The 14,358-nt window shown below is 42.5% G+C and overlaps 1 protein-coding gene across 1 annotated transcript in view; it reads left to right on the top strand.

Annotated features, from left to right (window-relative positions):
- Positions 1–5,174: 5,174 nt before the first annotated feature.
- Positions 5,175–14,358, top strand: part of LOC124787699 (cytochrome P450 6k1-like) — a 63,162-nt gene continuing 53,978 nt past the window's right edge. The window contains exon 1 of the mRNA XM_047254534.1: positions 5,175–5,370. The gene's annotated coding sequence lies outside the window, so the exon portion shown is untranslated. The remainder of the gene's footprint in view (positions 5,371–14,358) is intronic.

The raw sequence follows: 14,358 nt of genomic DNA, 5'->3' as shown, positions 1-14,358 counted from the left end.
CCGAGCGGTTCTAGGCGCTACAGTCTGGAACCACGCGACCGCTACGGTCGCAGGTTCGAATCCTGCCTCGGGCATGGATGTGTGTGATGTCCTTAGGTTAGTTAGGTTTAAGTAGTTCTAACTTCTAGGGGACTGATGACCTCAGCAGGTAAGTCCCATAGTGCTCAGAGCCATTTGAACCATTTGAACAATACTATGCTTAACAAAGTGAACAGTGATTTAAAAAGAGTACATTGTTAACACATAATTTCTATAAAAAACCATATAGCTTAATCAGTTAACATTACTGCATGACTCAGGGAATCGAAGCAGTGGAGAAGGGGGGGGGGGGATGTCTTTCTCTCAGCTCTGAGAAAGTTAACTGAGTGACAGTAATCACTCCGACAAATTATATAGGCAGTGCTGCAGTCTTACCTCGAACATCGTCTCTTTAAATCACATTACTCAAAATTTATATTCATTTCACTTTCGCTGTATATATCACATTCATCCTTTCTTATTTCTTCAACTAACAGATACAATCACAAGTCCACACAGCGCTACTAAATACGTCCATCACCGACCGCGCTTCAACTAAGAAAGTGTCAGACTGCTCAGACGCAAAGGCTATGCCACGGCAAGTCCAAAGATTGTTTAACTGTAACATCACTTGCTCTCTCTCTGATGTGCACATTGGTGACATACAAATACCAAATGACATGACCACCTTACACTGTGTCTCGAAACCAGATGCTCCGCTTCTTTAGAAAAGTTGTCTTAACCGCTTCGGCCATCCAGACACGATTTCCATCAGACCCAAATTCCCAGCTCCCCGGCGCGCCGCACCAGAACGATCCCCGCCCGTTAAACCCCTACTCGCAGATTTCTGATTCCCTTAGGAGTTCGGAAGTTGATGGTGCATCAGCAGTTAATCTTTTTCATCAAATAGCACAGTTGATGGTGCATCAGCAGTTAATCTTTTTCATCAAATAGCACAGTATCTTACACTGAGGCGACAAAGGTCATGTATCAGCGATATGAACATATAAAGATGACAGTAATATCGTGTACGCAAGGCACAAAAGGCAGAGCATTGTCGGAGCTCTCATTTGCACTCAGACTTTGAACGCGGAATGGTAGTTGGAGCTAGAGGCGTGGGACATTCCATTTCGGAAGTCGTCAGGAAAGTCAGCATTCCAAGATCTAGAGCGTCAAGGCATCCTGAGAATATCAAATTTCAGACATTACCTCTCACCACGGACAAAGTGGTGGCCGAAGGCTTTCGGTTAACTACCGAAAGCAGCAGTGTTTAAGTAGAGTTGTCAGTGCTAACAGACAAGCAACATTGCGTGAAATAATGTGGGGCGTACGACGTGAGCGGAGCTATGGACACAAGTTGTCAACAAGACACTGTGCAAGCTGGTGGTGGCTCCATACGATGTGAGTTCTACATCTACATTTATACTAGGCAAGCCACCCAACGGTGTGTGGCGGAGGGCACTTTACGTGCCACTGTCATTACCTCCCTTTCCTGTTCCAGTCGCGTATGGTTCGCGGGAAGAACGACTGCCGGAAAGCCTCCGTGCGCTCTCGAATCTCTCTAATTTTACACTCGTGATCTCCTCGGGAGGCATAAGTAGGGGGAAGCAATATATTCGATACCTCATCCAGAAACGCACCCTCTCTAAACCAGTACAGCAAGCTAAACCCCGATGTAGAGCGCCTGTCTTGCAGAGTGTGCCACTTGAGTTTGCTAAACATCTCCGTAACGCTATCACGCTTACCAAATAACCCTGTGACGAAACGCGCCGCTCTTCTTTGGATCTTCTCTATCTCCTCTGTCAACCCAACCTGGTACAGATCCCACGTTGATGAGCAATACTCAAGTACAGGTCGAACGAGTGTTTTGTAAGCCACCTCCTTTGTTGATGGACTACATTTTCTAAGGACTCTCCCAATGAATCTCTACCTGGCACCCGCTTTACCAACAATTAATTTTATATGGTCATTCCACTTCAAATAGTTCCGTACGCATAGTCCCAGATATTTTACAGAAGTAACTGCTACCAGTGTTTGTTCCGCTATCGTATAATCATACAATAAAGGATCCTTCTTTCAATGTATTCGCAATACATTAAATTTGTCTACGTTAAGTGTCAGTTGCCACTCCCTGCACCAAGTGCCTATCCACTGCAGATCTTCCTGCATTTCACTGCAGTTTTCTAATGCTGCAACTTCTTTGTATACTACGGCATCATCCGCGAGAAGCCGCATGGCACTTCCAACACTATCTACTAGGTCATTTATATAGATTGTGAAAAACAATGGTCCCATAACACTCCCCTGTGGCACGCCAGAGGTTACCTTATCGTCTGTAGACGTCTCTCCATTGATAACAACATGCTGTGTTCTGTTTGCTAAAAGCTCTTCAATCCAGCCACACAGGTGGTCTGATATTCCGTAGGCTCTTACTTTGTTTATCAGGCGACAGTGCGGAACTGTATCGAAAATGGCATCTACATGGGAGCCTGTATCTAATATTTTCTCTGTCTCGTGAACAAATAAAGCGAGTTGGGTCTCACACGATCGCTGTTTCCGGAATCCATGTTCATTCCTACAGAGTAGATTCTGGGTTTCCAGAAATGACATGATATGCGAGCAAAAAAAATGTTCAAAAATTCTACATGCACCAGACCGTGTCTCATGGTCGAACTGAAACTATCATTGACTGGAAATGGCTATGTTCGGCTACATCGAGACCATTTGCAGCCATCCATTTACTTTATGTTCCCAAATAAACATGAAATTTTTATGGATGACAGTGCGTCATGTCACCGAACCACAGTTGTTCGCGATTTGTTTGAGGAACATTCTCAACAATTAAAGAGAATGATTTGCCCATTTAGATCGTCAGACATGATTCTATCGCCCATTTATGGGACATAATCGAGAGGTCAGTTCGTGCACAAAATTCTGCATTGGCAACATTTTCGCCATTATTGACGGCTATAGAGGCAGCGTGGCTTAATATTTCTGCAGGGAACATACAACGACTTGTTGGATCCATGTCACGTATAATTGCTGCATTACTCCAGGCAAATGTTGGACTGGCACGATATTAAGACACAACCCATCAAGAACATTTTAAATCAAAGGGAAATGCTTGCGAATACGCTCAGCGCTCTTAGACTCGCAGCATTAATAGTATTCTGAAAATTACCAATGTTAATAGCAAACTGGAATGCAGCGGACGCATTTCTGCGAGAACTAAAATGCAGAGAACTGAATTGATTTGTTACAGAGAGAGTCTTTGTAAAATCAAGGCATTGTTGTAAACCACCATGGCGAAAATTTTTATCTCAGGGAAGTTTAAGTCATTAATACTAACGAATCACTGTTAGATTTATTCGAATTTATGTTGGGATTGTCTGAAGAATAAAACTGATTTATATCCAAAAAGGAACGTGTTGATGATTATTTTTATCTAAACCTTAATTCCTTTTTACGAAGCACTGCCATGTCCTATAGATCGCCCGGATTAATGCAAATTGGATTGGTAGCATGCACCTGCAGACATGGTCAATTTTATTTGGAAGAAGACTGTACTTCTTTTCTGAGTGGATTAATGAACTCTTCTTGAGGACCTAGAATCCAGTTTTCATTAACTACGCTATCATACCAATCGACGGATTCCGGGAGGTTCATAGCGAGAGATTAATGACTTTAACGAGGTTTCAGCTTTAGCCGAAAAGTTGCAGTTCCATCGACGAATCAACTAGATTCTCCAGCAAGCTGCATAACCACTGTATTATTCAAAGTAGAGCAGAGAATTTTACCCGTTCAGGATACTAAACTCAAGAAGAAAAAATTTCTACGGCAACTACAAGCATTCTGAATGTTCCAAGACTTCTTACGTCCCTGAATACAGTTGAATCCTTCGGCAGAGAACTTCAAGTATGAGTCTATATCTGGCAGTTAGTACTTTTCGTGAGATTGTTCTCGATCAGTATAAAGTTATTTCAAGTTAGCGTCCATTTCTTTACTTTCATTCCTTTTGAGAGGATGGTGTAGGTCGTATAAAAAATGAAGGACACCAGCTGAACTGGAAAGAAAACAAAATTTAGGACACAACTTGACTATAAGAAGAGGTCTGTTGAAATGACACATCCTGAAGCATCAAAGAATAGTCAGTTTGCTGAGAGAGGGAGGCGTATGGGGAAAATCCTAGATGCGACCAAGGCTTCACTACAGCTAGAATGTTGAAATGAATGTAAGTTCCCAGAATGAGATTGTCACTCTGCAGCGGAGTGTGCGCTGATATGAAACTTCCTGGCAGACTAAAAGTGTGTGCCCGACCGAGACACGAACTCGGGACCTTTGCCTTTCGCGGGCAAGTGCTCTACCAACTGAGCTACCGAAGCACGACTCACGCCCGGTACTCACAGCTTTACTTCTGCCAGTACCTCGTCTCCTACCTTCCAAACTTTACAGAAGCTCTGCATGGTTCGCAGGAGAGCTTCTGTAAAGTTTGGAAGGTAGGAGACGAGGTACTGGCAGAAGTAAAGCTGTGAGTACCAGCCGTGAGTCGTGATTCGGTGGCTCAGTTGGTAGAGCACTTGCCCGCGAAAGGCAAAGGTCCCGAGTTCGAGTCTCGGTCGGGCACACAGTTTTAATCTGCCAGGAAGTTTCATGAATGTAAGTTGTCTGTGCAGCGGTTCTAGATGCTTCAGTCCGGAACCGCGCTGCTGCTGTGACCGCAGGTTCGAATCCTGCCTCGGGCATGGATGTGTGTGATGTCCTTAGGTTAGTTACGTTTAAGTAGTTCTAAGTCTAGGGGACTGATGACCTCAGATGTTAAGTCCCATAGTGCTCAGAGCCATTTTTTTGTCTGTGCATAGGCTTCACTGCCGTAGTTTGTTAGTAAATAGTTTTTATGGGTCTGGTTCCGCGTCATGTTTGAAAGTAACTGTCAGTGAATAAAACCGATATTTTGGCCAGATCTGCAGTCGAGGAGTCTTCCACTGGATAGAACTGCATCATGTCAGACTCCAAGCTGAAGGCAGTAATAGTAATGACGCAACGAAATGTGAGATAATGCGTTTATCGCAGATTCTCCTCGTTGGCCAGAGATAAGTTGTGTAGGAAGCTGACCTGGGTGTGCCGCCTTTATCTCAGTGTGCGTCTGACGCGCCACACAGCCTGCGACGCGTCCTGAGAGGCTTAAATACGGCGTCGTAGCGACGCGGCTGCAGTTTCACCACACACCGGCTCCTGAAAGTTCCGGAAGCAGTTCGGGTCCTGACGAGTTCAGCCTACTAGCTAGCTGTGGTAGCAGCTGCTTTCCTTCTGACTTTGCGTAGGGGCAAACACCGAGGAACCTTGGCGTTACAGGTCAGCTGTTTCTTTTATTGTCCTTCACGCTTTATTTCAGTATGTTACTTGTGTCGCCTGTGCTGCCATTTTCATTCTGTTTAACCTTATTTTTATTAGTCTTTTGACTGGTTTGATGCAGCTTGCCATTATTTTCTCTCCTTGGCAAACCTCCTCAATTATTTGTTGTACATTAATTTCTGGCATTTCCAACATTTGTTTTCCAATTTCGGGTACCTCAATAATTTGGTAGCTATTCCCGAATGTCTCAAAACATATCCCATTATCCTCTCCCTTCTCAAAGTTAGTATTTTCCACATATATTCCGTTCCTCGTCAATTCCTCATTTTTCATCTTATTTTTCAGCACCCTTCTGCAACATCTCACCTCAAACGCTTCATCTCCGTACACACTCCTCAAGCTTGCCGGAGGGTACCCTTTACTCTAATTTCTCGTATCTTATCTCCGTGGTCCTTACGCGAAATATATGTTGCTGTAGGGTCGCTCTGCAGGCAGCTTCAAATGCCTGTACTCTATATTTTCTCAATAGGGTTCCTCGAAAAGAACGTTGCCTTCGTTCCAGGGATTTCCATCTGGGATCCCAAAGCATCTCTGTAACACTTGCGTGTTGTTCTAACCCACCGGCGTGTTATTCGGACCTAACGCTAACAAATCTTGCAGCCCGCCTCTGGATTGCTTTGACCTGGCGTGGAGTCCAAACACTCAAGCAGTACCCAAGAATAGGTCGCACTAGCATCTTACACGTGGTCTCCTTTACAGATGAACTACACTTTTCTAAAATTCTCCCAATAAACCGTAATCGGCCACTCGCCTTCGTATCACACTTCTCACATCCATCTTCTTCGTTTCAAGTGCTATAACTTAGATGCATTGTTGTGGACTGGCAAGACAGCCAATCCACTATGACAGGAAGCCGAAAGGCACGCGTTTAAGCTCACGCGGGCTGGCGTGAGGTCTGGAAAATGATAAGGAATTGAGACTAGCAAAAAACGTACGTAGCTTCTGGAATACTTAACTTTAATCCATAATTGGTGAACATCGCTCTTGACGATACAGAAATTACAAGATCAATAACAACTGATAACGGCGCCTTGCTAGGTCGTAGCAAATGACGTAGCTGAAGGCTATGCTAACTATCGTCTCGGCAAATGAGAGCGTAATTTGTCAGTGAACCATCGCTAGCAAAGTCGTCTGTACAACTGGGTGATTGCTAGGAAATCTCTCTAGACCTGCCGTGTGGCGGCGCTCGGTCTGCAATCACTGATAGTGCCGACACGCGGGTCCGACGTATACTAATGGACCGCGGCCGATTTGAAAGCTACCACCTAGCAAGTGTTGTGTCTGGCAGTGACACCACATGCATGATTGTTAAAATTTGCCGTATTATTGGCGGAGATCATCAGTGAGTTATTATTTTTAGCGACATAACAATAAGACCATCAGCCGTATTTACTGGCTCGTTTATATTGACCCGGTTTTAGTAATACAATACACCATCTTCGAGCCCGTCTATGACTCTGGATGATCACGTTGATATCGGAACTCATCACCATACTTTTTGTATAAACTCCGCAAAATTCTACATAACTTGTTTTCGTCAGTGGTGTGTATGGCGGCAGCACATCACCTCAACAATTGAGAACCGTAAGTGCCCGAGGAAAAGCGTCACCGATTTTGAAATTGTAACATATATGCATGTACCTGACCTTTGTTGAACTTATGGCGTACTAGCTTTATCTATACATTAACATTCATGAAAATCTGTCTCACCGAATTCTCGGATATTTATTTCTATATGGACCCAGGGCACAAAGCATAATTTTGTTGCTCTGCAGTGCTCCATTGTTATCTGGGATTTACAATATAGTTTAGTGTCCACATCGTGTACAATGTCCATACTTTACAACGTATCGTCAGTTTAATCTGTTCCTCAAGCCACAGAACGTCCTTCATGAAAATTATTATAACGAAGACTGTGAACTCTTGATATAGGTTATAATTGCATGTGTGGTCCATATAGTGTCTCTTCTTTATGTTCTAATTCTAGCTTCACATTAATTACAAGCCTTACAACTAGACTATATACGGAAATTTTGTGAATTAACGTTGATAATAAATATATTTTTAAATATTAGTTACTTTTTCATAACATAATGCGGATACTTTATTTTTTCATAGGAATTATAGCATGTTAAGACTTGATTAAAAACAGTTCAGACCTACGACACTGATGTTTGGTCTAGAAATTTGATTTTCATGGACAACAATTTTTGATCATTGTGCCTATTATCCTGTTTTAGAAGTATGAGGATGGTCGGCTCTTTCACTGGAAGTCAGAGTTTCAGTAAAATGACGTACAGTTATTGTGCAAAATCATGGTTCTCCAGACGTAATGAAAAGCTTTATATGCGTTGCCACATCATAGTATTGCAAATTCAGATTTAGGTTCCATGAGGTTTTCCTAAATCATGTGAAGTAAGAGTCCACATTTTGAGCCAGTGTTCCTTCATTGATGACATCGACGTTGAGGTGAAGTTCAACCCTGATTAATCTTCAGTCCCTCTTTTCGTCCCACGTTACAAACCAACGACGTAACCATTCAAGATCGCAGTAGATGCTCTTTTACTGTGAAAGAACCAAGTAAACAAAGTGATAGAAGGTGCAGTTCCGTATTCCGCCAGACCGCTTGTTACATAAAACGCACTGGAAGCAATAGCGTTACTGAGGAATTAAATTATCGACTCCTTGGGCTCATAGCTGACGAAAGAAGGAAGATTCAGTTGGCTTTGTTTTTGAACTCTAATAACAGCCGTGTTTGTAAACTACATTACAGGAATTCAGATTTGCCTACTAAGCAAATAACTGTTGTTTATAAATGACATAATCACCGTGTTATGTGATGTTCAAAAGTATAATTTGCGAAAGCAGTTCCCTTTGCAGATGACAAGCTACAATTATACAATAATGTAAAGAGAGTTCAGCAGAACCCAGTAGTCCAGAAAATAAGAACTGAGTAAAAGTACCCAGTGACGGTGGTACAAAAGTGCTGAAATCCCTTTGGACATTTGTAAATAACAGCTGTTTGCTTAATGGGTAGCCTGAATTCCTATAAACGGATCATTCAGATTCGTCATTATTTTTGTTAACTGCGCACATCTAGTCATGACAGACGTCTTCCAACTTCTTTAAGGAATTATTTAACAGGATTTAGTACATTTTCAATAACAAAATAGGGCTCCTGAGACTGTAGGTGACGCTCCAGTTCCTATTTTAGTTCACAATTTGGCCATATTCACAGTAGGTGCATATCTGGAATGCTGAAATGACTTTGGCTACCTTGAACAACTATAGCTGTTTAGCGTGACGGAACTATATTAACAGCCATGCATAATGTCCCACCTGATATATAGTGAAAAGAACATGAAGGCCAAACATAAAGTTTTTCAAGGAGCGATCTGTTTCTTCTGAGAAGAATACAGAGTTACTATAAATGATACATTCGTTTTCAAAGCTGTTTATTTTCCAAAGTATTACATTTACAAATACACTATGTGATCAAAAGTATCCGGACACCTGGCTGAAAATGACTTACAAGTTCGTGGGGCCCTCCATCGGTAATGCTTGAATTCAATATGGTGTTGGCCCACCATTAGCCTTGATGCCAACTTCTCTCGCAGGCATACGTTCAATCAAGTGCAGGAAGATTTCATGAGGAATGGCAGTCAATCCTTCAAGGAGTGCTGCACTGAGAAGATGTATCGATATCGGTCGGTGAGGTCTCCCACGAAGTCGGCGTTCCAAAACATCCCAAAGGTGTTCTATAGGATTCAGGTCAGGACTCTGAGAAGGACAGTCATTTACAGGTATGTTATTGTCGTGTAACCACTCCACCACAGGCCGTGCATTATGAACAGGTTCTCGCTCGTGTTGAAAGATGCAATCGCCATCCCCGAATTGCTCTTGAACAGTGGGAAGCAAGAAGATGTTTAAAACATAAATCTCACGTACAGACGTATGACACAAATGACACCCAGTCACCTGACCACGTTCGAAGCCTGCGAGATCCACAGAGCGCCCCATTCTGCTCTCTCACGATATGTAATGATTTTGACGTCCCTGATATGGGGTATCTGGCAGTTTGTGGCAGGACAATGCACCTAATATGAAAAACGTATGTTTTTGGGGGTGTCCGGATACTTTTGATCACATAGTATATGACTGATGCATGAATAGAACCGTTAACTTACTGAGTCTGTATTGTGCCCACCATTTGGCGTTACGATGTAATGCCTTAAAAAAATGGCATCAGAGTAAGAAAAAAGCTTTTGTGTGTTGAAAATGTGAGATGTTTAACTGTTGCAACAGAGCAGTTTACTTTCGGAATTATGGAAAAACGCCATATAAACAGAGCGCTTTGTGTTCGTATCGACAGTTTAGGGGCACTGTTGTCTCTATAAACGTATGGGGCACGGAACATCATCGTGAAACTGTGGCGCATGAACGGGAATCGGCCGAAGGTTGATGTTTGCTGTGAAATGTCACAAACGAAGCTGTATGAGCCGATTTTCAATCAGAAGACTGTAACAGATACCTCTTATCTTGATATCCTGCCGTTGTGGTTGTTAAGACAACCGGCTGCTGAATCCGAGAATATCATTTTCGAGCAAGACGGAGTACCACTTCGCTGCAGCATCAACGTTCGTTGCTACCTAAACGACGAATCTCCACATCGCCGAATTGGAATTATGTGAATCTGTTCCCATCACCCGACCTAATGCCTTGTGACTGTTTCCTTTTCGGGTACATTAAGGTCCGTGTTTAAGTTCTACCACTGCCAAGAACACTCGAGAATGTGTGAGTGCTCTTCGATGACTATCGACAAGCTACACGAGCTATGGAAAGAACTTGACTATTTCTTGGACGATTGTCGTGTGAATAGAGGGTCACTCATAGGTAATTTTTGGAGTGCAAAATGCAGACACAGTGAGTTTATAGTTCTATTTATGCATCGATCATATCTGCACATGTAATAGTTGGGAAAATATGTAGCTATGAAAACGAATGAATCATTTATAATAGCTCTGAATTTGTGCACCTAAACAACGCCAACTCCGGTACTGAAATAAACATTTTATACGACACATTTTAAGAGTTTCACACATTATCTGTAATTATTGTGAGAGAGCGATGCGGCGTATGTTTTTTATCGCTCTTATCATTTTCGGCTTTCCCTTCCACTCCTGATAAAGACAGTGTTTGAACTTTTATGATCTCTGGAGATAAGTAAAGCGTGCTTGTCATATGAGGAACAAGACAAAATATCGAGTGCCAGTTATTTTCTAACTTTTATTTGGATATCTTTTAACAGAAAGATATGTTTCCCTATTTCAGTAATGCGTATCACGCATCTTCAGTGGGTTCCTCGTAGTGCCTTTGAAATTATGGATAATTATTTATAGACACACGTAGCCAAACGTACAAACATTATCGCACTCACTCATAGACAGGGGTCGTAGCAGTGCGAGCTTTTTCCGATTCCGCAGCGAGGTCGCACACTTCGCTTGTGGTAATGGTCGGTGACTGACATGTGTTTACATTCCACGCAGCCGAACTTCACGGCCGACTATACGCTACGTATCCTCCTGTAAAGTGTCTTGTTGTTATGCAAGCGTTCGCCCGAAAGGCCTACCTTCCTATCGGTCAGAGAAAATCCAATATTTCTAGTACAGACAGTTGGTTGGTAGAGATGATGGATTTATGAGAGCGATGACGAGACCTTTCATCTACAGAATGATATTTTTTTTTTTTTTTTTTTTGCGAAATTCTGCCTTCGTTAAAGTCATCAGGGATGAAATTTGTCAAAGATCTTTTGACACACAGAGAGTACGGATTCAGAAAGTATCGTTCTTGCGAAACACAACATCCTCTTTATTCACACGAAGCAATGAGTGCTGTTAACAAAGAATCTAAAATTGATTCCATAGTTTTAGTTTTCCGGAAGGCTTTTGACTGGGGTATCGTCTCAGTTCTGTGACTGGATTCGTGATGTCCCCCATTCAGTGTGAAGTCATCAACATTAGCGCTAAAAGAAATACATTAAATTTCGGTTACACAATAAATCGCACAAATTTAGAGGCTGTAAACTCAACTAAGTACCTTGGGATTAAAATTATGAACGACTTAAATCGGAAAGATTACATAAATAATGTTGTGGGGAAGGCGAATCAAAGACTGGGTTCTACTGACAGAATTCTTAGAAGAGGCAACAGGTCTACTAAAGAGAATGCTTACACTATGCCTCTCCGTCCTCTTCTGCGTCGTGTGCGATCCGTTTCAGACAAGGCTGACTGAGGGCATGGAAAAATTTCGGTGAAAGGCAGTTCTTTTTGTGTAACCGCAAAATAGGGGAGAAGGTGTCGCGGATCTGATTGGCGAGTTTGAATGGCAATCATTAACACAAGACGTGTTTCGTTGCGGCGAGACCTTTTCACGAAATTTAAATCACCAACTTTCTCCAAAGAATGCGAAAATATTTTTTTGGCGCCCACCTGAATAGGAAAAATGATCATCGCAATAAAATAAGAAACCAGAATTCGCACGAAAAGGTTTCAGTGTTCGTTTTTCCTGCGCATTCTTCGAGAGTGGAACGGTAGAGAAATTGGTCTGGAGGTGGTTCAGTGAACCCTCTGCCAAGCAGTTAAGTGTGAATTACATACAACTCATGTAGACACAGATGTTGATGTAGATAAAAATGTATATTTAAAATGGGCCTACAAGGTTCTCTCATAGTTTCTGGTTTCTTTTACAACACTAGAGCATGCAACAGAATAATCTATAATCAAGGTACATCTATTTTTTGTGCCTTGAAAAGAGCTATAATGACGACGAAGTTCTTAAAAAATCGACGGTGCACGTTTACGATGAGCTGCTGCAACATCCACCTCACACAGAAGTCCCCAAGTTCCCGTCCGACTTGTGGGGCAGCGGGTAAAATTTATGAAACTTTTAGTTGTTAGTTTATGTTGTTAGTGTTTGCGGTTCGCCATCTTTCTCACGCGAGCCTGACAACTATTTTTGTGGTCAGCCAGAAAGCGATGGAGAACATACTGACAATAGTTCCCAGTCTGCACGTCCACATTCTTGTCCAACCAACTCAAAGAAATGTTTCTATTCTCTTTCTGCTTAGACGGATCAGGACTATGATAATAAATGAAGGTATAAAGTTCCAGTTCATACACATATTTAGTAAAGTATCTCATCACAACATTTTGAAAATCAATATGTTCAACTAACAGTAAGTCTTTATATCCTAAACAGCATTGTTATCAGTTCAGGGGCGACCTCTACGGTACATTCCCACCAAACTGTCTTCCGTCCCGACTACTAATACTCAAATAAATGTTCTAAATAAATACTCGCCACAAAAGTGGAAGTCATAGCCACCACTTGCCACGCCAATTTGAAGAATTCATGGACGGCACACTAACAGATACTTTAGCACAAATCTAAGCGAACCAGGATGGTGTACAGATCTCGCGAGTGCACTATCAGTGAGTACAGAAAATAGCGTTTTGTCACAGTCCTTCTCTGACATCATCCAAGGCAGAGCACAATCCGGCGTTTGACTGACGCGGATCTTACAGTGGCTGAGTCCGAAGTGAAGTTCATCCTTTTTTTTGTTTTCCTTTATTGCGTTTCGATTCCCCCCCCCCCCCACCCGCCGAGGGGGGGGGGGGGGCTGACAGCAGCGTAATAGGTCGCTCTACAGCCTACAGAAAAGCTGAAAAACATAATGATGAGAATATAAACAAAACAATAAAAACAGGTGATAAAACAGTGATATTGTAAAAAACTGTAAAATGGCGGTATGTTGTGGAATTTAAAATATAAAAACTCGGTGTTGGCACTGCGGATGAAGACACACAGTAAGTAGACAGGCACAATAGAAAAAACACGGCGACAGTCTGGTTTCTGTTCGCACGAGATAAAAAACCCAACTAGCGACAATACGGTGGTTCTTCACAACACTGACAGGATCGCACAACACTGAACATTAACGTAACACAATACTATAGAGGTGACACAGCTGCGGATGGGAGCGTGGGGAGGATGTGGACCGATGAGGGGGAAAAAGGGGGGAGGTGGGGAAAAGAAAAAAAGGGGGGAGCCGATGGAGGGAGAGGACATAGAAAAAATGGGGGGCAGGGCGGACGCAGAGGGATTGGGGAAGGCAGTGGAGGGGAAAGCAAAAGGACTCGGGAGAGAGAAGGGAGTCAGAGAGAGGGTCGGTGGGGAAAAAACAGGATGGAAGGAGGGGGGAGGGAGCCTGGGAAAAGGACAGAAGGACAGATGGGGAGGTGAAAGAGTTGATAGGAGGGATAAACGGAGGGAGTTTGTGGAAGCCACCTTGGGAAAGTAAATGGTATAGAGGTGGTCCTCTTACTGCCTCTCGTGCTGTACTTATATATGTACCACAGCGTATGGCCAAGGGAACATATGCTGTTATCTGCAGCAGTCCCTGAACGACCACTTTCTCGGACACACAGACTTTAATATCAAAGTTATGAGTTAATTTAGAATCTCCTTAATTTTTACCTGCATTCAGGTAAGTTAGTAGAAACCATAGAAAAGGTTTCAGCTCGCTTGAATAAAAAATTTGCCTTCTAGAATTTGTAGAGTGGAACTGATGGTAGATCTGAACTACAGTATAACTTTAAAAGACCTTGTTTTGATTGTTATTAATAGTTCGGTCCTAAAATTTGTTGTAGCTCTATTGCTTACTAAGTTATCTCATGTGCTGTAACAAAATTTTCTAGCATTAAAATTACAGGTACTTAATTTACACTCATGCTCATAAATTATGGATAATGCTGATACATGGTGAAACAACGCTCTGGTGATCGGTTTGCGGGTTTAAATCACCTTGGGGTATGACTATGCAGTTCATTTGACCTGTAGTCGTCGCATGGTGGCGATGGCAGCAGCTCA

The sequence above is a fragment of the Schistocerca piceifrons genome, chromosome 3, assembly GCF_021461385.2.
Source record: "Schistocerca piceifrons isolate TAMUIC-IGC-003096 chromosome 3, iqSchPice1.1, whole genome shotgun sequence".
NCBI classification, from domain to species: Eukaryota; Metazoa; Arthropoda; class Insecta; order Orthoptera; family Acrididae; genus Schistocerca; species Schistocerca piceifrons.
Note: the sequence above shows the minus strand (reverse complement) of the source record. Positions and strands in the feature narration are given on the sequence as shown.